General features: G+C 52.4%; 1 protein-coding gene across 1 annotated transcript in view; it reads left to right on the top strand.

The window, feature by feature from the left end:
* LOC116362656 (ras GTPase-activating protein 3) overlaps positions 1-20000 on the top strand; it is a gene marked incomplete at its 3' end in the record, with an annotated part of 95784 nt that overhangs the window by 21506 nt on the left and 54278 nt on the right.

Consider the following 20000-nt stretch of genomic DNA (forward strand, 5'->3'; position numbering starts at 1 on the left):
TCCACCTCCAGCCAGCCCACCAGCCGTACCCCTCCTCCTCCTGTAGAGTTCCACCTCCAGCCAGCCCACCAGCCGTAACCCTCCTCCTCCTGTAGAGTTCCACCTCCAGCCAGCCCACCAGCCATACCCCTCCTCATGTAGAGTTCCACCTCCAGCCAGCCCAACAGCCGTACCCCTCCTCCTGGCTATTGAGTTCCACCTCCAGCCAGCCCACCAGCCGTACCCCTCCTCATGTAGAGTTCCACCTCCAGCCAGCCCACCAGCCGTACCCCTCCTCCTGGCTATAGAGTTCCACCTCCAGCCAGCCCAACAGCCATACCCCTCCTCCTGTAGAGTTCCACCTCCAGCCAGCCCAACAGCCATACCCCTCCTCCTCCTGGCTATAGAGTTCCACCTCCAGCCAGCCCAACAGCCATAACCCTCCTTCTGTAGAGTTCCACCTCCAGCCAGCCCACCAGCCGTACCCCTCCTCCTGTAGAGTTCTACCTCCAGCCAGCCCAACAGCCGTACCCCACCTCCTGTAGAGTTCCACCTCCAGCCAGCCCAACAGCCATACCCCTCCTCCTGGCTATAGCGTTCCACCTCCAGCCAGCCCAACAGCCGTATCCTTCCTCCTGTAGAGTTCCACCTCCAGCCAGCCCAACAGCCGTACCCCTCCTCCTGTAGAGTTCCACCTCCAGCCAGCCCAACAGCCATACCCCTCCTCCTCCTGGCTATAGAGTTCCACCTCCAGCCAGCCCACCAGCCGTACCCCTCCTCCTATAGAGTTCCACCTCCAGCCAGCCCAACAGCCATACCCCTCCTCCTCCTGGCTATAGAGTTCTACCTCCAGCCAGCCCACCAGCCGTACCCCTTCTCCTCCTGTAGAGTTCCACCTCCAGCCAGCCCAACAGCCATACCCCTCCTCCTGGCTATAGCGTTCCACCTCCAGCCAGCCCAACAGCCGTACCCCTCCTCCTGTAGAGTTCCACCTCCAGCCAGCCCAACAGCTGTACCCCTCCTCCTGTAGAGTTCCACCTCCAGCCAGCCCAACAGCCGTACCCCTCCTCCTGTAGAGTTCCACCTCCAGCCAGCCCAACAGCCATACCCCTCCTCCTGTAGAGTTCCACCTCCAGCCAGCCCACCAGCCGTACCCCTCCTCCTGTAGAGGTCCACCTCCAGCCAGCCCACCAGCCGTACCCCTTCTCCTCCTGTAGAGTTCCACCTCCAGCCAGCCCACCAGCCGTACCCCTCCTCCTGTAGAGTTCCACCTCCAGCCAGCCCAACAGCCGTACCCCTCCTCCTGTAGAGTTCCACCTCCAGCCAGCCCACCAGCCGTACCCCTTCTCCTCCTGTAGAGTTCCACCTCCAGCCAGCCCACCAGCCGTACCCCTCCTCCTGTAGAGTTCCACCTCCAGCCAGCCCACCAGCCGTACCCCTCCTCCTGGCACTAGAGTTCCACCTCCAGCCAGCCCACCAGCCGTGTCCCTCCTCCTGTAGAGTTCCACCTCCAGCCAGCCCAACAGCCATTCCCCTCCTCCTGGCTATAGAGTTCCACCTCCAGCCAGCCCAACAGCCGTACCCCTCCTCCTGGCTATAGAGTTCCACCTCCAGCCAGCCCACCAGCCGTACCCCTCCTCCTCCTGTAGAGTTCCACCTCCAGCCAGCCCACCAGCCGTAACCCTCCTCCTCCTGTAGAGTTCCACCTCCAGCCAGCCCACCAGCCATACCCCTCCTCATGTAGAGTTCCACCTCCAGCCAGCCCAACAGCCGTACCCCTCCTCCTGGCTATTGAGTTCCACCTCCAGCCAGCCCACCAGCCGTACCCCTCCTCATGTAGAGTTCCACCTCCAGCCAGCCCACCAGCCGTACCCCTCCTCCTGGCTATAGAGTTCCACCTCCAGCCAGCCCAACAGCCATACCCCTCCTCCTGTAGAGTTCCACCTCCAGCCAGCCCAACAGCCGTACCCCTCCTCCTGTAGAGTTCCACCTCCAGCCAGCCCACCAGCCGTACCCCTCCTCCTCCTGTAGAGTTCCACCTCCAGCCAGCCCACCAGCCGTAACCCTCCTCCTCCTGTAGAGTTCCACCTCCAGCCAGCCCACCAGCCATACCCCTCCTCATGTAGAGTTCCACCTCCAGCCAGCCCAACAGCCGTACCCCTCCTCCTGGCTATTGAGTTCCACCTCCAGCCAGCCCACCAGCCGTACCCCTCCTCATGTAGAGTTCCACCTCCAGCCAGCCCACCAGCCGTACCCCTCCTCCTGGCTATAGAGTTCCACCTCCAGCCAGCCCACCAGCCGTACCCCTCCTCCTGTAGAGTTCCACCTCCAGCCAGCCCAACAGCCATACCCCTCCTCCTCCTGGCTATAGAGTTCCACCTCCAGCCAGCCCAACAGCCATAACCCTCCTTCTGTAGAGTTCCACCTCCAGCCAGCCCACCAGCCGTACCACTCCTCCTGTAGAGTTCCACCTCCAGCCAGCCCAACAGCCATACCCCTCCTCCTCCTGGCTATAGAGTTCCACCTCCAGCCAGCCCACCAGCCGTACCCCTTCTCCTCCTGTAGAGTTCCACCTCCAGCCAGCCCACCAGCCGTACCCCTCCTCCTGTAGAGTTCCACCTCCAGCCAGCCCACCAGCCGTACCCCTCCTCCTGGCACTAGAGTTCCACCTCCAGCCAGCCCACCAGCCGTGTCCCTCCTCCTGTAGAGTTCCACCTCCAGCCAGCCCAACAGCCATTCCCCTCCTCCTGGCTATAGAGTTCCACCTCCAGCCAGCCCAACAGCCGTACCCCTCCTCCTGGCTATAGAGTTCCACCTCCAGCCAGCCCACCAGCCGTACCCCTCCTCCTCCTGTAGAGTTCCACCTCCAGCCAGCCCACCAGCCGTAACCCTCCTCCTCCTGTAGAGTTCCACCTCCAGCCAGCCCACCAGCCATACCCCTCCTCATGTAGAGTTCCACCTCCAGCCAGCCCAACAGCCGTACCCCTCCTCCTGGCTATTGAGTTCCACCTCCAGCCAGCCCACCAGCCGTACCCCTCCTCATGTAGAGTTCCACCTCCAGCCAGCCCACCAGCCGTACCCCTCCTCCTGGCTATAGAGTTCCACCTCCAGCCAGCCCAACAGCCATACCCCTCCTCCTGTAGAGTTCCACCTCCAGCCAGCCCAACAGCCGTACCCCTCCTCCTGTAGAGTTCCACCTCCAGCCAGCCCACCAGCCGTACCCCTCCTCCTCCTGTAGAGTTCCACCTCCAGCCAGCCCACCAGCCGTAACCCTCCTCCTCCTGTAGAGTTCCACCTCCAGCCAGCCCACCAGCCATACCCCTCCTCATGTAGAGTTCCACCTCCAGCCAGCCCAACAGCCGTACCCCTCCTCCTGGCTATTGAGTTCCACCTCCAGCCAGCCCACCAGCCGTACCCCTCCTCATGTAGAGTTCCACCTCCAGCCAGCCCACCAGCCGTACCCCTCCTCCTGGCTATAGAGTTCCACCTCCAGCCAGCCCAACAGCCATACCCCTCCTCCTGTAGAGTTCCACCTCCAGCCAGCCCAACAGCCATACCCCTCCTCCTCCTGGCTATAGAGTTCCACCTCCAGCCAGCCCAACAGCCATAACCCTCCTTCTGTAGAGTTCCACCTCCAGCCAGCCCACCAGCCGTACCCCTCCTCCTGTAGAGTTCTACCTCCAGCCAGCCCAACAGCCGTACCCCACCTCCTGTAGAGTTCCACCTCCAGCCAGCCCAACAGCCATACCCCTCCTCCTGGCTATAGCGTTCCACCTCCAGCCAGCCCAACAGCCGTATCCTTCCTCCTGTAGAGTTCCACCTCCAGCCAGCCCAACAGCCGTACCCCTCCTCCTGTAGAGTTCCACCTCCAGCCAGCCCAACAGCCATACCCCTCCTCCTCCTGGCTATAGAGTTCCACCTCCAGCCAGCCCAACAGCCATAACCCTCCTTCTGTAGAGTTCCACCTCCAGCCAGCCCACCAGCCGTACCCCTCCTCCTGTAGAGTTCTACCTCCAGCCAGCCCAACAGCCGTACCCCACCTCCTGTAGAGTTCCACCTCCAGCCAGCCCAACAGCCATACCCCTCCTCCTGGCTATAGCGTTCCACCTCCAGCCAGCCCAACAGCCGTATCCTTCCTCCTGTAGAGTTCCACCTCCAGCCAGCCCAACAGCCGTACCCCTCCTCCTGTAGAGTTCCACCTCCAGCCAGCCCAACAGCCATACCCCTCCTCCTCCTGGCTATAGAGTTCTACCTCCAGCCAGCCCACCAGCCGTACCCCTTCTCCTCCTGTAGAGTTCCACCTCCAGCCAGCCCAACAGCCATACCCCTCCTGGCTATAGCGTTCCACCTCCAGCCAGCCCAACAGCCGTATCCCTCCTCCTGTAGAGTTCCACCTCCAGCCAGCCCAACAGCCATACCCCTCCTCCTGGCTATAGCGTTCCACCTCCAGCCAGCCCAACAGCCGTATCCTTCCTCCTGTAGAGTTCCACCTCCAGCCAGCCCAACAGCCGTACCCCTCCTCCTGTAGAGTTCCACCTCCAGCCAGCCCAACAGCCATACCCCTCCTCCTCCTGGCTATAGAGTTCCACCTCCAGCCAGCCCACCAGCCGTACCCCTTCTCCTCCTGTAGAGTTCCACCTCCAGCCAGCCCAACAGCCATACCCCTCCTCCTGGCTATAGCGTTCCACCTCCAGCCAGCCCAACAGCCATATCCCTCCTCCTGTAGAGTTCCACCTCCAGCCAGCCCAACAGCCGTACCCCTCCTCCTGTAGAGTTCCACCTCCAGCCAGCCCAACAGCCATACCCCTCCTCCTGTAGAGTTCCACCTCCAGCCAGCCCAACAGCCATACCCCTCCTCCTGGCTATAGCGTTCCACCTCCAGCCAGCCCAACAGCCATATCCCTCCTCCTGTAGAGTTCCACCTCCAGCCAGCCCAACAGCCGTACCCCTCCTCCTGTAGAGTTCCACCTCCAGCCAGCCCAACAGCCATACCCCTCCTCCTGTAGAGTTCCACCTCCAGCCAGCCCACCAGCCGTACCCCTCCTCCTGTAGAGGTCCACCTCCAGCCAGCCCACCAGCCGTACCACTCCTCCTGTAGAGGTCCACCTCCAGCCAGCCCACCACCCATACCCCTCCTCCTGTAGAGTTCTAGTAGACTTCCTGCTTGGATAACACTCTGACTGAGTCTAGCTGGTTGACTGTTAGCCTCTCTTACTCTCTGACCCTGGCGTGTGTGTGTGTATACTGTGTGTACTGTGTGTGTACTGTGTGTACTGTGTGTACTGTGTGTGTGCTGTATGTGTGTGTACTGTGTGTACTGTGTGTACTGTGTGTGTGTACTGTGTGTACTGTGTGTACTGTGTGTGCTGTATGTGTGTGTACTGTGTATACTGTGTGTACTGTGTGTGTGTACTGTGTGTACTGTGTGTATGTTTGTTTGGTCATGTGAAGCATTGGCAGTAATGTTGTTGTGTTAACGTTAGCCTGGACTGGATGAATGATACTATAGTGTGTTCACTAACTGAATCTAGCAGCATATCACAACCTCAAGACGTCATCACCTCTCTGGACCTACCAACTGGACTGGCCACTGGTCATGACCTCTCTGGAGAAACCAGCTGGACTGGCCACTGGTCATCACCTCTCTGGACCTACCAGCTGGACTGGCCACTGGTCATCACCTCTCTGGACCTACCAACTGGACTGGCCACTGGTCATGACCTCTCTGGAGAAACCAGCTGGACTGGCCACTGGTCATCACCTCTCTGGACCTACCAGCTGGACTGGCCACTGGTCATGACCTCTCTAGATCTACCAGCTGGACTGGCCACTGGTCATGACCTCTCTGGACCTACCAGCTGGACTGGCCACTGGTCATGACCTTTCTGGACCTACCAGCTGGACTGGCCACTGGTCATGACCTCTCTGGAGAGACCAGCTGGACTGGCCACTGGTCATGACCTCTCTGGAGAGACCAGCTGGACTGGCCACTGGTCATGACCTCTCTAGAGCTACCAGCTGGACTGGCCACTTGTCATGACCTCTCTGGAGAGACCAGCTGGACTGGCCACTGGTCATGACCTCTCTAGAGCTACCAGCTGGACTGGCCGCTGGTCAAGACCTCTCTGGAGAGACCAGCTGGACTGGCCACTGGTCATGACCTCTCTGGAGAGACCAGCTGGACTGGCCACTGGTCATGACCTCTCTAGAGCTACCAGCTGGACTGGCCGCTGGTCAAGACCTCTCTGGAGAGACCAGCTGGACTGGCCACTGGTCATGACCTCTCTGGAGAGACCAGCTGGACTGGCCACTGGTCATGACCTCTCTAGAGCTACCAGCTGGACTGGCCACTTGTCATGACCTCTCTGGAGAGACCAGCTGGACTGGCCACTGGTCATGACCTCTCTAGATCGACCAACTGGACTGGCCACTGGTCATGACCTCTCTGGAGAGACCAGCTGGACTGGCCGCTGGTCAAGACCTCTCTGGAGAGACCAGCTGGACTGGCCACTGGTCATGACCTCTCTGGAGAGACCAGCTGGACTGGCCACTGGTCATGACCTCTCTAGAGCTACCAGCTGGACTGGCCACTTGTCATGACCTCTCTGGAGAGACCAGCTGGACTGGCCACTGGTCATGACCTCTCTAGATCGACCAACTGGACTGGCCACTGGTCATGACCTCTCTGGAGAGACCAGCTGGACTGGCCACTGGTCATGACCTCTCTGGAGAGACCAGCTGGACTGGCCACTGGTCATGACCTCTCTAGAGCTACCAGCTGGACTGGACACTGGTCATGACCTCTCTAGAGCTACCAGCTGGACTGGCCACTGGTCATGACCTCTCTGGAGAGACCAACTGGACCTGCCACTGGACATGACCTCTCTGGAGAGACCAGCTGGACTGGCCACTGGTCATGACCTCTCTAGAGCTACCAACTGGACTGGCCACTTGTCATGACCTCTCTGGAGAGACCAGCTGGACTGGCCACTGGTCATGACCTCTCTAGAGCTACCAGCTGGACTGGCCGCTGGTCAAGACCTCTCTGGAGAGACCAGCTGGACTGGCCACTGGTCATGACCTCTCTGGAGAGACCAGCTGGACTGGCCACTGGTCATGACCTCTCTAGAGCTACCAGCTGGACTGGCCACTGGTCATGACCTCTCTGGAGAGACCAGCTGGACTGGCCACTGGTCATGACCTCTCTAGATCGACCAACTGGACTGGCCACTGGTCATGACCTCTCTGGAGAGACCAGCTGGACTGGCCACTGGTCATGACCTCTCTGGAGAGACCAGCTGGACTGGCCACTGGTCATGACCTCTCTAGAGCTACCAGCTGGACTGGCCACTGGTCATGACCTCTCTAGAGCTACCAGCTGGACTGGCCGGCCACTGGTCATGACCTCTCTGGACCTACCAGCTGAACTGGCCACTGGTCATGACCTCTCTGGAGAGACCAGCTGGACTGGCCACTGGACATGACCTCTCTGGAGAGACCAGCTGGACTGGCCACTGGTCATGAACTCTCTGGAGCTACCAGCTGGACTGGCCACTTGTCATGACCTCTCTGGAGAGACCAGCTGGACTGGCCACTGGTCATGACCTCTGTAGATCTACCAGCTGGACTGGCCACTGGTCATGACCTCTCTAGATCTACCAGCTGGACTGGCCACTGGTCATGACCTCTCTGGAGAGACCAGCTGGACTGGCCACTGGTCATGACCTCTCTAGAGCTACCAGCTGGACTGGCCACTTGTCATGACCTCTCTGGAGAGACCAGCTGGACTGGCCACTGGTCATGACCTCTCTAGAGCTACCAGCTGGACTGGCCGCTGGTCAAGACCTCTCTGGAGAGACCAGCTGGACTGGCCACTGGTCATGACCTCTCTGGAGAGACCAGCTGGACTGGCCACTGGTCATGACCTCTCTAGAGCCACCAGCTGGACTGACCACTTGTCATGACCTCTCTGGAGAGACCAGCTGGACTGGCCACTGGTCATGACCTCTCTAGATCGACCAACTGGACTGGCCACTGGTCATGACCTCTCTGGAGAGACCAGCTGGACTGGCCACTGGTCATGACCTCTCTGGACCTACCAGCTGGACTGGCCACTGGTCATGACCTCTCTGGAGAGACTAGCTGGACTGGCCACTGGTCATGAACTCTCTGGAGAGACCAGCTGGACTGGCCACTGGTCATCCTCTCTAGAGCTACCAGCTGGACTGGCCACTTGTCATGACCTCTCTGGAGAGACCTGCTGGACTGGCCACTGGTCATGACCTCTCTAGAGCTACCAGCTGGACTGGCCACTTGTCATGACCTCTCTGGAGAGACCAGCTGGACTGGCCACTGGTCATGACCTCTCTAGAGCTACCAGCTGGACTGGCCACTGGTCAAGACCTCTCTGGAGAGACCAGCTGGACTGGCCACTGGTTATGACCTCTCTAGAGCTACCAGCTGGACTTGCCACTGGTCATGACCTCTCTGGACCTACCAGCTGAACTAGCCACTGGACATGACCTCTCTGGAGAGACCAGCTGGACTGGCCACTGGTCATGAACTCTCTGGAGAGACCAGCTGGACTGGCCACTTGTCATGACCTCTCTGGAGAGACCAGCTGGACTGGCCACTGGTCATGACCTCTCTAGATCTACCAGCTGGACTGGCCACTGGTCATGAACTCTCTGGAGAGACCAGCTGGACTGGCCACTTGTCATGACCTCTCTGGAGAGACCAGCTGGACTGGCCACTGGTCATGACCTCTCTAGATCTACCAGCTGGACTGGCCACTGGTCATGACCTCTCTGGAGAGACCAGCTGGACTGGCCACTGGTCATGACCTCTCTAGAGCTACCAGCTGGACTGGCCACTTGTCATGACCTCTCTGGAGAGACCAGCTGGACTGGCCACTGGTCATGACCTCTCTAGAGCTACCAGCTGGACTGGCCACTTGTCATGACCTCTCTGGAGAGACCAGCTGGACTGGCCACTGGTCATGACCTCTCTAGAGCTACCAGCTGGACTGGCCACTGGTCAAGACCTCTCTGGAGAGACCAGCTGGACTGACCACTGGTTATGACCTCTCTAGAGCTACCAGCTGGACTGGCCACTGGTCATGACCTCTCTGGAGAGACCAGCTGGACTGGCCACTGGTTATGACCTCAGTGGTCTGTAATGATGTCTGCTGTGAGGTAATTAACTCAGTGGTTTGTAATACAGGTAATCTCAGTGGTCTGTAATACAGGTAATCTCAGGGTCCTGTAATGATGTCTGCTGTGAGGTAATTAACTCAGTGGTCTGTTATACAGGTCATCTCAGTGGTCTGTAATACAGGTAATCTCAGTGGTCTGTAATGCAGGTAATCTCAGGGTCCTGTAATGATGTCTGCTGTGAGGTAATTAACTCAGTGGTCTGTTATACAGGTAATCTCAGTAGTGTGTAATACAGGTAATCTCAGTGGTCTGTAATACAGGTAATCTCAGTGGTCTGTAATGCAGGTAATCTCAGTGGTCTGTAATGCAGGTAATCTCAGTGGTCTGTAATGCAGGTAATCTCAGGGTCCTGTAATACAGGTAATCTCAGTGGTCTGTAATACAGGTAATCTCAGTGGTCTGTAATACAGGTAATCTCAGTGGTCTGTAATGATGTCTGCTGTGAGGTAATTAACTCAGTGGTCTGTTATACAGGTAATCTCAGGGTCATGTAATGATGTAAGAGGTAATTAACTCAATTAGTTATTAATGAACTATAGAGATATGAGAAGATCGTACACCCTCCTCACCTCGCTCCCTAAGGGCTGCCTGGGAGGACAAAGTGCCCTTCTCTGTGTGTGTGTGTGTGTGTGTGTGTGTGTGTGTGTGTGTGTGTGTGTGTGTGTGTGTGTGTGTGTGTGTGTGTGTGTGTGTCTGTGTGTGTGTGTGTGTGTGTGTGTGTGAGTGTGTGTGTGTGTGTGTGTTCCCATGGTGAATCGTCAACTCATTTACTACTTCCTAAAAGGTTCGTCTGAAGGGGAGGAGTCTGTCTGGTGAAAGAGGATTATTCTATTAGAAGTTACATTCGCTGAATATGCTGATACTGTCACATCCTGACCTCAGTTCCTTCTTTAGGTCTCTGTTTTAGTTTGGTCAGGGCGTGAGTTGGGGTGGGCATTCTATGTGTTTGTTCTATGTGTTGTATTTCTATGTGTTTAGGCCTGGTATGGTTCCCAATCAGAGGCAGCTGTTTATCGTTGTCTCTGATTGAGAACCATACTTAGGCAGCCTGTTTTCCCACTATGATTGGTGGGTAGTTATTTTCTTTTCTCTGTGTCTGCACCAGACAGAACTGTTTCGTTTTCGTTCGTTATTTTGTTTTTTGTGTTCAGTTTAAATAAATATTAACATGGACACGTACCACGCTACATATTGGTCAGATCCTTCCTACTCCTCCTCAGACGAGGGGGAAAACTGTTACAGATATACAGGCCTTTAAACTCCTCCAGAGGTGGTCTAGGGGGTAACCCTGGTCTCCTCTATCCCTTTAAACTCCTCCAGAGGTGGTCTAGGGGGTAACACTGGTCTCCTCTATCTCTTTAAACTCCTCCAGAGGTTGTCTAGGGGGTAACACTGGTCTCCTCTATCTCTTTAAACTCCTCCAGAGGTTGTCTAGGGGGTAACACTGGTCTCCTCTATCTCTTTAAACTCCTCCAGAGGTTGTCTAGGGGGTAACCCTGGTCTCCTCTATCTCTTTAAACTCCTCCAGAGGTTGTCTAGGGGGTAACACTGGTCTCCTCTATCTCTTTAAACTCCTCCAGAGGTTGTCTAGGGGGTAACACTGGCCTCCCTCTACCTCTATCTCTTTAAACTCCTCCAGAGGTTGTCTAGGGGGTAACACTGGTCTCCTCTATCTCTTTAAACTCCTCCAGAGGTTGTCTAGGGGGTAACACTGGTCTCCCTCCACCTCTATCTCTTTAAACTCCTCCAGAGGTTGTCTAGGGGGTAACACTGGTCTCCCTCCACCTCTATCTCTTTAAACTCCTCCAGAGGTTGTCTAGGGGGTAACACTGGTCTCCCTCCACCTCTATCTCTTTAAACTCCTCCAGAGGTTGTCTAGGGGTAACACTGGTCTCCCTCCACCTCTATCTCTTTAAACTCCTCCAGAGGTTGTCTAGGGGGTAACACTGGTCTCCTCTATCTCTTTAAACTCCTCCAGAGGTTGTCTAGGGGGTAACACTGGTCTCCCTCCACCTCTATCTCTTTAAACTCCTCCAGAGGTTGTCTAGGGGGTAACACTGGTCTCCTCTATCTCTTTAAACTCCTCCAGAGGTTGTCTAGGGGGTAACACTGGTCTCCTCTATCCCTTTAAACTCCTCCAGAGGTTGTCTAGGGGGTAACACTGGTCTCCCTCTACCTCTATCTCTTTAAACTCCTCCAGATGTTGTCTAGGGGGTAACACTGGTCTCCCTCTACCTCTATGTCTTTAAACTCCTCCAGAGGTTGTCTAGGGGGTAACACTGGTCTCCCTCCACCTCTATCTCTTTAAACTCCTCCAGAGGTTGTCTAGGGGGTAACACTGGTCTCCTCTATCTCTTTAAACTCCTCCAGAGGTTGTCTAGGGGGTAACACTGGTCTCCTCTATCTCTTTAAACTCCTCCAGAGGTTGTCTAGGGGGTAACACTGGTCTCCTCTATCTCTTTAAACTCCTCCAGATGTTGTCTAGGGGGTAACACTGGTCTCCCTCTACCTCTATCTCTTTAAACTCCTCCAGAGGTTGTCTAGGGGGTAACCCGGGTCTCCTCTATCTCTTTAAACTCCTCCAGAGGTTGTCTAGGGGGTAACACTGGTCTCCCTCCACCTCTATCTCTTTAAACTCCTCCAGAGGTTGTCTAGGGGGTAACACTGGTCTCCCTCCACCTCTATCTCTTTAAACTCCTCCAGAGGTTGTCTAGGGGGTAACACTGGTCTCCTCTATCCCTTTAAACTCCTCCAGAGGTTGTCTAGGGGGTAACACTGGTCTCCCTCTACCTCTATCTCTTTAAACTCCTCCAGATGTTGTCTAGGGGGTAACACTGGTCTCCTCTATCTCTTTAAACTCCTCCAGAGGTTGTCTAGGGGGTAACACTGGTCTCCTCTATCTCTTTAAACTCCTCCAGAGGTTGTCTAGGGGGTAACACTGGTCTCCTCTATCTCTTTAAACTCCTCCAGATGTTGTCTAGGGGGTAACACTGGTCTCCCTCTACCTCTATCTCTTTAAACTCCTCCAGAGGTTGTCTAGGGGGTAACACTGGTCTCCCTCTACCTCTATCTCTTTAAACTCCTCCAGATGTTGTCTAGGGGGTAACACTGGTCTCCCTCCACCTCTATCTCTTTAAACTCCTCCAGAGGTTGTCTAGGGGGTAACACTGGTCTCCCTCTACCTCTATCTCTTTAAACTCCTCCAGAGGTTGTCTAGGGGGTAACACTGGTCTCCTCTATCTCTTTAAACTCCTCCAGAGGTTGTCTAGGGGGTAACACTGGTCTCCTCTATCTCTTTAAACTCCTCCAGAGGTTGTCTAGGGGGTAACACTGGTCTCCTCTATCTCTTTAAACTCCTCCAGAGGTTGTCTAGGGGGTAACACTGGTCTCCTCTATCTCTTTAAACTCCTCCAGAGGTTGTCTAGGGGGTAACACTGGTCTCCTCTATCTCTTTAAACTCCTCCAGAGGTTGTCTAGGGGGTAACACTGGTCTCCTCTATCTCTATCTCTTTAAACTCCTCCAGAGGTTGTCTAGGGGGTAACACTGGTTTCCCTCCACATCTATCTCTTTAAACTCCTCCAGAGGTTGTCTAGGGGGTAACACTGGTCTCCTCTATCTCTTTAAACTCCTCCAGAGGTTGTCTAGGGGGTAACACTGGTCTCCTCTATCTCTTTAAACTCCTCCAGAGGTTGTCTAGGGGGTAACACTGGTCTCCCTCTACCTCTATCTCTTTAAACTCCTCCAGAGGTTGTCTAGGGGGTAACACTGGTCTCTACCTCTATCTCTTTAAACTCCTCCAGAGGTTGTCTAGGGGGTAACACTGGTTTCCCTCCACATCTATCTCTTTAAACTCCTCCAGAGGTTGTCTAGGGGGTAACACTGGTCTCCTCTATCTCTTTAAACTCCTCCAGAGGTTGTCTAGGGGGTAACACTGGTCTCCTCTATCTCTTTAAACTCCTCCAGAGGTTGTCTAGGGGGTAACACTGGTCTCCTCTATCTCTTTAAACTCCTCCAGAGGTTGTCTAGGGGGTAACACTGGTCTCCTCTATCTCTTTAAACTCCTCCAGAGGTTGTCTAGGGGGTAACACTGGTCTCCTCTATCTCTTTAAACTCCTCCAGAGGTTGTCTAGGGGGTAACACTGGTGTCCCTCTACCTCTATCTCTTTAAACTCCTCCAGAGGTTGTCTAGGGGGTAACACTGGTCTCCCTCTACCTCTATCTCTTTAAACTCCTCCAGAGGTTGTCTAGGGGGTAACACTGGTCTCCCTCCACCTCTTTAAACTCCTCCAGAGGTTGTCTAGGGGGTAACACTGGTCTCCCTCTACCTCTATCTCTTTAAACTCCTCCAGAGGTTGTCTAGGGGGTAACCCTGGTCTCCCTCCACCTCTATCTCTTTAAACTCCTCCAGAGGTTGTCTAGGGGGTAACCCTGGTCTCCCTCCACCTCTATCTCTTTAAACTCCATCTCTCTTCTCCCTGTTCTTTCAAAGTTACTGGGTTTTTCAGGGCTTTTTAAATCATGTCTTGAATGCAGTTTGGAATTCCTTTCGCTCCATCTCATTTCCTGTTGTACATCTCTCTCTCTGTCTCTCTTGCTGCTACCCCTCTTTCTCTTTCCCCCCTCCCCCATCCCCAGTTTGGTGTTTCCCAGGCTTGGTAGGAGAGCTATAGGGAGGGCCTCAGACCTCAGGCTTGGTAGGGGAGCTATAGGGAGGACCTCAGGCTTGGTAGGGGAGCTATAGGACGGACCTCAGACCTCAGGCTTGGTAGGGGAGATATAGGGCGGACCTCAGGCTTGGTAGGGGAGCTATAGGGAGGACCTCAGACCTCAGGCTTGGTAGGGGAGCTATAGGGAGGACCTCAGACCTCAGGCTTGGTAGGGGAGCTATAGGGAGGACCTCAGGCTTGGTAGGGGAGCTATAGGACGGACCTCAGACCTCAGGCTTGGTAGGGGAGATATAGGGCGGATCTCAGGCTTGGTAGGGGAGCTATAGGGAGGACCTCAGACCTCAGGCTTGGTAGGGGAGCTTTCGGGAGGACCTCAGACCTCAGGTTTGGTAGGGGAGCTATAGGACGGACCTCAGACCTCAGGCTTGGTAGGGGAGCTATAGGGCGGACCTCAGACCTCAGGCTTGGTAGGGGAGCTATAGGGAGGACCTCAGGCTTGGTAGGGGAGCTATAGGGAGGACCTCAGACCTCAGGCTTTTAGGGGAGCTATAGGGAGGACCTCAGACCTCAGGCTTGGTAGGGGAGCTATAGGGAGGACCTCAGACCTCAGGCTTGGTAGGGGAGCTATAGGGAGGACCTCAGACCTCAGGCTTGGTAGGGGAGCTATAGGGAGGACCTCAGACCTCAGGCTTGGTAGGGGAGCTATAGGGAGGACCTCAGACCTCAGGCTTGGTAGGGGAGCTATAGGGAGGACCTCAGGCTTGGTAGGGGAGCTATAGGACGGACCTCAGACCTCAGGCTTGGTAGGGGAGCTATAGGGCGGACCTCAGACCTCAGGCTTGGTAGGGGAGCTATAGGGAGGACCTCAGGCTTGGTAGGGGAGCTATAGGGAGGACCTCAGACCTCAGGCTTTTAGGGGAGCTATAGGGAGGACCTCAGACCTCAGGCTTGGTAGGGGAGCTATAGGGAGGACCTCAGACCTCAGGCTTGGTAGGGGAGCTATAGGGAGGACCTCAGACCTCAGGCTTGGTAGGGGAGCTATAGGGAGGACCTCAGACCTCAGGCTTGGTAGGGGAGCTATAGGGAGGACCTCAGACCTCAGGCTTGGTAGGGGAGCTATAGGGAGGACCTCAGACCTCAGGCTTGGTAGGGGAGCTATAGGGAGGACCTCAGGCTTGGTAGGGGAGCTATAGGGAGGACCTCAGACCTCAGGCTTGGTAGGGGAGCTATAGGGAGGACCTCAGACCTCCGGCTTGGTAGGGGAGCTATAGGGAGGACCTCAGACCTCAGACTTGGTAGGGGAGCTATAGGGAGGACCTCAGACCTCCGGCTTGGTGTGTGTGTGTGTGTGTGTGTGTATTTGACATATATAAACATATATATTGCTACAGGATTGAGTCACCCATTCACAATACAGTATGGCTAGAGTCACCCATTCACAATACAGTATGGCTTGAGTCACCCATTCACAATACAGTATGGCTTGAGTCATCCACTCACAATACAGTATGGCTTGAGTCATCCACTCACAAACAGTATGGCTAGAGTCACCCATTCACAATACAGTATGGCTTGAGTCATCCACTCACAATACAGTATGGCTTGAGTCATCCACTCACAATACAGTATGGCTAGAGTCACCCATTCACAATACAGTATGGCTAGAGTCACCCATTCACAATACAGTATGGCTAGAGTCACCCATTCACAATACAGTATGGCTAGAGTCACCCATTCACAATACAGTATGGCTAGAGTCACCCATTCACAAAACAGTATGGCTACAGTCACCCATTCACAATACAGTATGGCTTGAGTCATCCACTCACAATACAGTATGGTTAGAGTCATCCATTCACAATACAGTATGCCTTGAGTCATCCACTCACAATACAGTATGGTTAGAGTCACCCATTCACAATACAGTATGGTTAGAGTCACCCATTCACAAAACAGTATGGCTAGAGTCACCCATTCACAAAACAGTATGGTTAGAGTCACCCATTCACAATACAGTATGGCTAGAGTCACCCATTCACAAAACAGTATGGCTAGAGTCACCCATTCACAAAACAGTATGGCTTGAGTCACCCATTCACAAAACAGTATGGCTTGAGTCACCCATTCACAATACAGTATGGCTTGAGTCACCCATTCACAATACAGTATGGCTTGAGTCACCCATTCACAATACAGTATGGCTAGAGTCACCCATTCACAATACAGTATGGCTAGAGTCACCCATTCACAATACAGTATGGCTAGAGTCACCCATTCACAATACAGTATGGCTTGAGTCACCCATTCACAAAACAGTATGGCTAGAGTCACCCATTCACAAAACAGTATGGCTAGAGTCACCCATTCACAATACAGTATGGCTAGAGTCACCCATTCACAATACAGTATGGCTAGAGTCACCCATTCACAATACAGTATGGCTAGAGTCACCCATTCACAATACAGTATGGCTAGAGTCACCCATTCACAAAACAGTATGGCTAGAGTCACCCATTCACAATACAGTATGGCTAGAGTCACCCATTCACAAAACAGTATGGCTAGAGTCACCCATTCACAAAACAGTATGGCTAGAGTCACCCATTCAGAATACAGTATGGCTAGAGTCACCCATTCACAAAACAGTATGGCTAGAGTCACCCATTCACAATACAGTATGGCTAGAGTCACCCATTCACAAAACAGTATGGCTACAGTCACCCATTCACAAAACAGTATGGCTTGAGTCACCCATTCACAAAACAGTATGGCTACAGTCACCCATTCACAAAACAGTATGGCTTGAGTCACCCATTCACAAAACAGTATGGCTACAGTCACCCATTCACAAAACAGTATGGCTTGAGTCACCCATTCACAATACAATCTATAATATATAATGTAACATGTGGTCTCTGTGTGTGTGTGTGTGTGTGTGTGTGTGTGTTATAAGGTGGCTGGTCGGACTGTGTGTATGTGTGTGTCTGTTATAATGTGGGTGGTTGGACCACATTCCTGTGTAAGGGAGTGCTCTTTCACACATGTTCTGATGAATGAATTGGCTTCCTGCCCCCAGGGGGAAATAACCCCCCCCCCCCCCCACACACACACACAGGGAGGAGAGGGTATGAGAGGACATCTCGTATTAATCTGGTTCACGTCAGGAGCACAGCCTCTCTGCAAGCGTGTGTGTGTGGCTGTGTGTGTGGTGTGTGTGTGTGGCTGTGTGTGTGGCTGTGTGTGGCTGTGTGTGTGGCTGTGTGTGTGTGGGCTGTGCTGTGTGTGTGGCTGTGTGTGGTGTGGCTGTGTGTGTGGCTGTGTGTGTGTGGCTGTGTGTGTGTGTGGCTGTGTGTATGGCTGTGTGTGTGTGGCTGTGTGTGTGTGGCTGTGTGTGTGTGTGTGTGGCTGTGTGTGTGTGGCTATATGTGTGTGTGTGTGTGTGTGTGTGTGGCTGTGTGTGTGTGGCTATATGTGTGTGTGTGTGTGTGTGTGTGCGTGTGTGTGTGGCTATATGTGTGTGTGTGTGGCTGTCTGTGTGTGTGTAGCTATATGTGTGTGTGTGTGGCTGTGTGTGTGTGGCTATATGTGTGTGTGGCTGTGTGTGTGTGGCTGTGTGTGTGTGGCTATATGTGTGTGTGTGTGTGTGTGTGTGTGTGTGTGTGTGTGTGTGTGTGTGTGTGTGTGTGTGTGTGTGTGTGTGTGTGTGTGTGTGTGTGTGTGTGTGTGTGTGTGCGGCTGTAAACTCCCTTATCTATTGGGTGAAATTCCACAGTGTGACATCACAGCAGCAAGATGTGTGACCTGTTGCACAAGAAAAGGTCAACCAGTGAAGAACAAACACCATTACAGTGCCATACAATCCATTATAAATACAACCCATGTTTATTTATTTTCCCTTGTGTACCCTTAACTATTTGTACATCATTACAACACTGTACAAGGCGTACGATAGTTACAATGCATTATAACAAGGCGTACGATAGTTACAATGCATTATAACAAGGCTTACGCTAGTTACAATGCATTATAACAAGGCTTATGCCAGTTACAATGCATTATAACAAGGCTTACGACAGTTACAATGCATTATAACAAGGCTTACGCTAGTTACAATGCATTATAACAAGGCTTACGACAGTTACAATGCATTATAACAAGGCTTACGACAGTTACAATGCATTATAACAAGGCTTACGACAGTTACAATGCATTATAACAAGGCTTACGCTAGTTACAATGCATTATAACAAGGCTTATGCCAGTTACAATGCATTATAACAAGGCTTACGACAGTTACAATGCATTATAACAAGGCTTACGCTAGTTACAATGCATTATAACAAGGCTTACGACAGTTACAATGCATTATAACAAGGCTTACGACAGTTACAATGCATTATAACAAGGCTTACGACAGTTACCATGCATTATAACAAGGCTTACGCTAGTTACAATGCATTATAACAAGGCTTACGCTAGTTACAATGCATTATAACAAGGCTTACGACAGTTACAATGCATTATAACAAGGCTTACGACAGTTACAATGCATTATAACAAGGCTTACGCTAGTTACAATGCATTATAACAAGGCGTATGCCAGTACAATGCATTATAACAAGGCTTACGACAGTTACAATGCATTATAACAAGGCTTACGCTAGTTACAATGCATTATAACAAGGCTTACGACAGTTACAATGCATTATAAAAAGGCTTACGACAGTTACAATGCATTATAACAAGGCTTACAACAGTCACAATGCATTATAACAAGGCTTACGCTAGTTACAATGCATTATATCAATGCTTACAACAGTTACCATGCATTATAACAAGGCTTACGACAGTTACCATGCATTATAACAAGGATGATGACAGTTACCATGCATTATAACAAGCTTTGCGACAGTTACAATGCATTATAACAAGGCTTACGACAGTCACAATGCATTATAACAAGGCTTACGACAGTTACCATGCATTATAACAAGGCTGATGACAGTTACCATGCATTATAACAAGGCTGATGACAGTTACCATGCATTATAACAAGGCTTACGACAGTTACCATGCATTATAACAAGGCTGATGACAGTTACAATGCATTATAACAAGGCTGATGACAGTTACCATGCATTATAACAAGGCTGACGACAGTTACCATGCATTATAACAAGGCTGATGACAGTACAATGCATTATAACAAGGCTGATGACAGTTACCATGCATTATAACAAGGCTGATGACAGTTACAATGCATTATAACAAGGCTGATGACAGTTACCATGCATTATAACAAGGCTGATGACAGTTACCATGCATTATAACAAGGTTGATGACAGTTACAATGCATTATAACAAGGCTGATGACAGTTACCATGCATTATAACAAGGCTGATGACAGTTACGATGCATTATAACAAGGCTTACGACAGTTACCATGCATTATAACAAGCTTTGCGACAGTTACAATGCATTATAACAAGGCTTACGACAGTTACGATGCATTATAACAAGGCTTACGACAGTTACGATGCATTATAACAAGGCTTACGACAGTTACCATGCATTATAACAAGGCTTACGACAGTTACCATGCATTATAACAAGGCTTACGACAGTTACCATGCATTATAACAAGGCTTACGACAGTTACCATGCATTATAACAAGGCTTACGACAGTTACCATGCATTATAACAAGGCTTACGACAGTTACCATGCATTATAACAAGGCTTACGACAGTTACCATGCATTATAACAAGGCTGATGACAGTTACCATGCATTATAACAAGGCTGATGACAGTTACCATGCATTATAACAAGGCTTACGACAGTTACCATGCATTATAACAAGGCTGATGACAGTTACCATGCATTATAACAAGGCTGATGACAGTTACCATGCATTATAACAAGGTTGATGACAGTTACAATGCATTATAACAAGGCTGATGACAGTTACCATGCATTATAACAAGGCTTACGACAGTTACCATGCATTATAACAAGGCTGATGACAGTTACCATGCATTATAACAAGGCTGATGACAGTTACCATGCATTATAACAAGGCTGATGACAGTTACCATGCATTATAACAAGGCTGATGACAGTTACCATGCATTATAACA

The sequence above is a fragment of the Oncorhynchus kisutch genome, unplaced genomic scaffold, assembly GCF_002021735.2.
Source record: "Oncorhynchus kisutch isolate 150728-3 unplaced genomic scaffold, Okis_V2 scaffold859, whole genome shotgun sequence".
Taxonomy (NCBI): domain Eukaryota; kingdom Metazoa; phylum Chordata; class Actinopteri; order Salmoniformes; family Salmonidae; genus Oncorhynchus; species Oncorhynchus kisutch.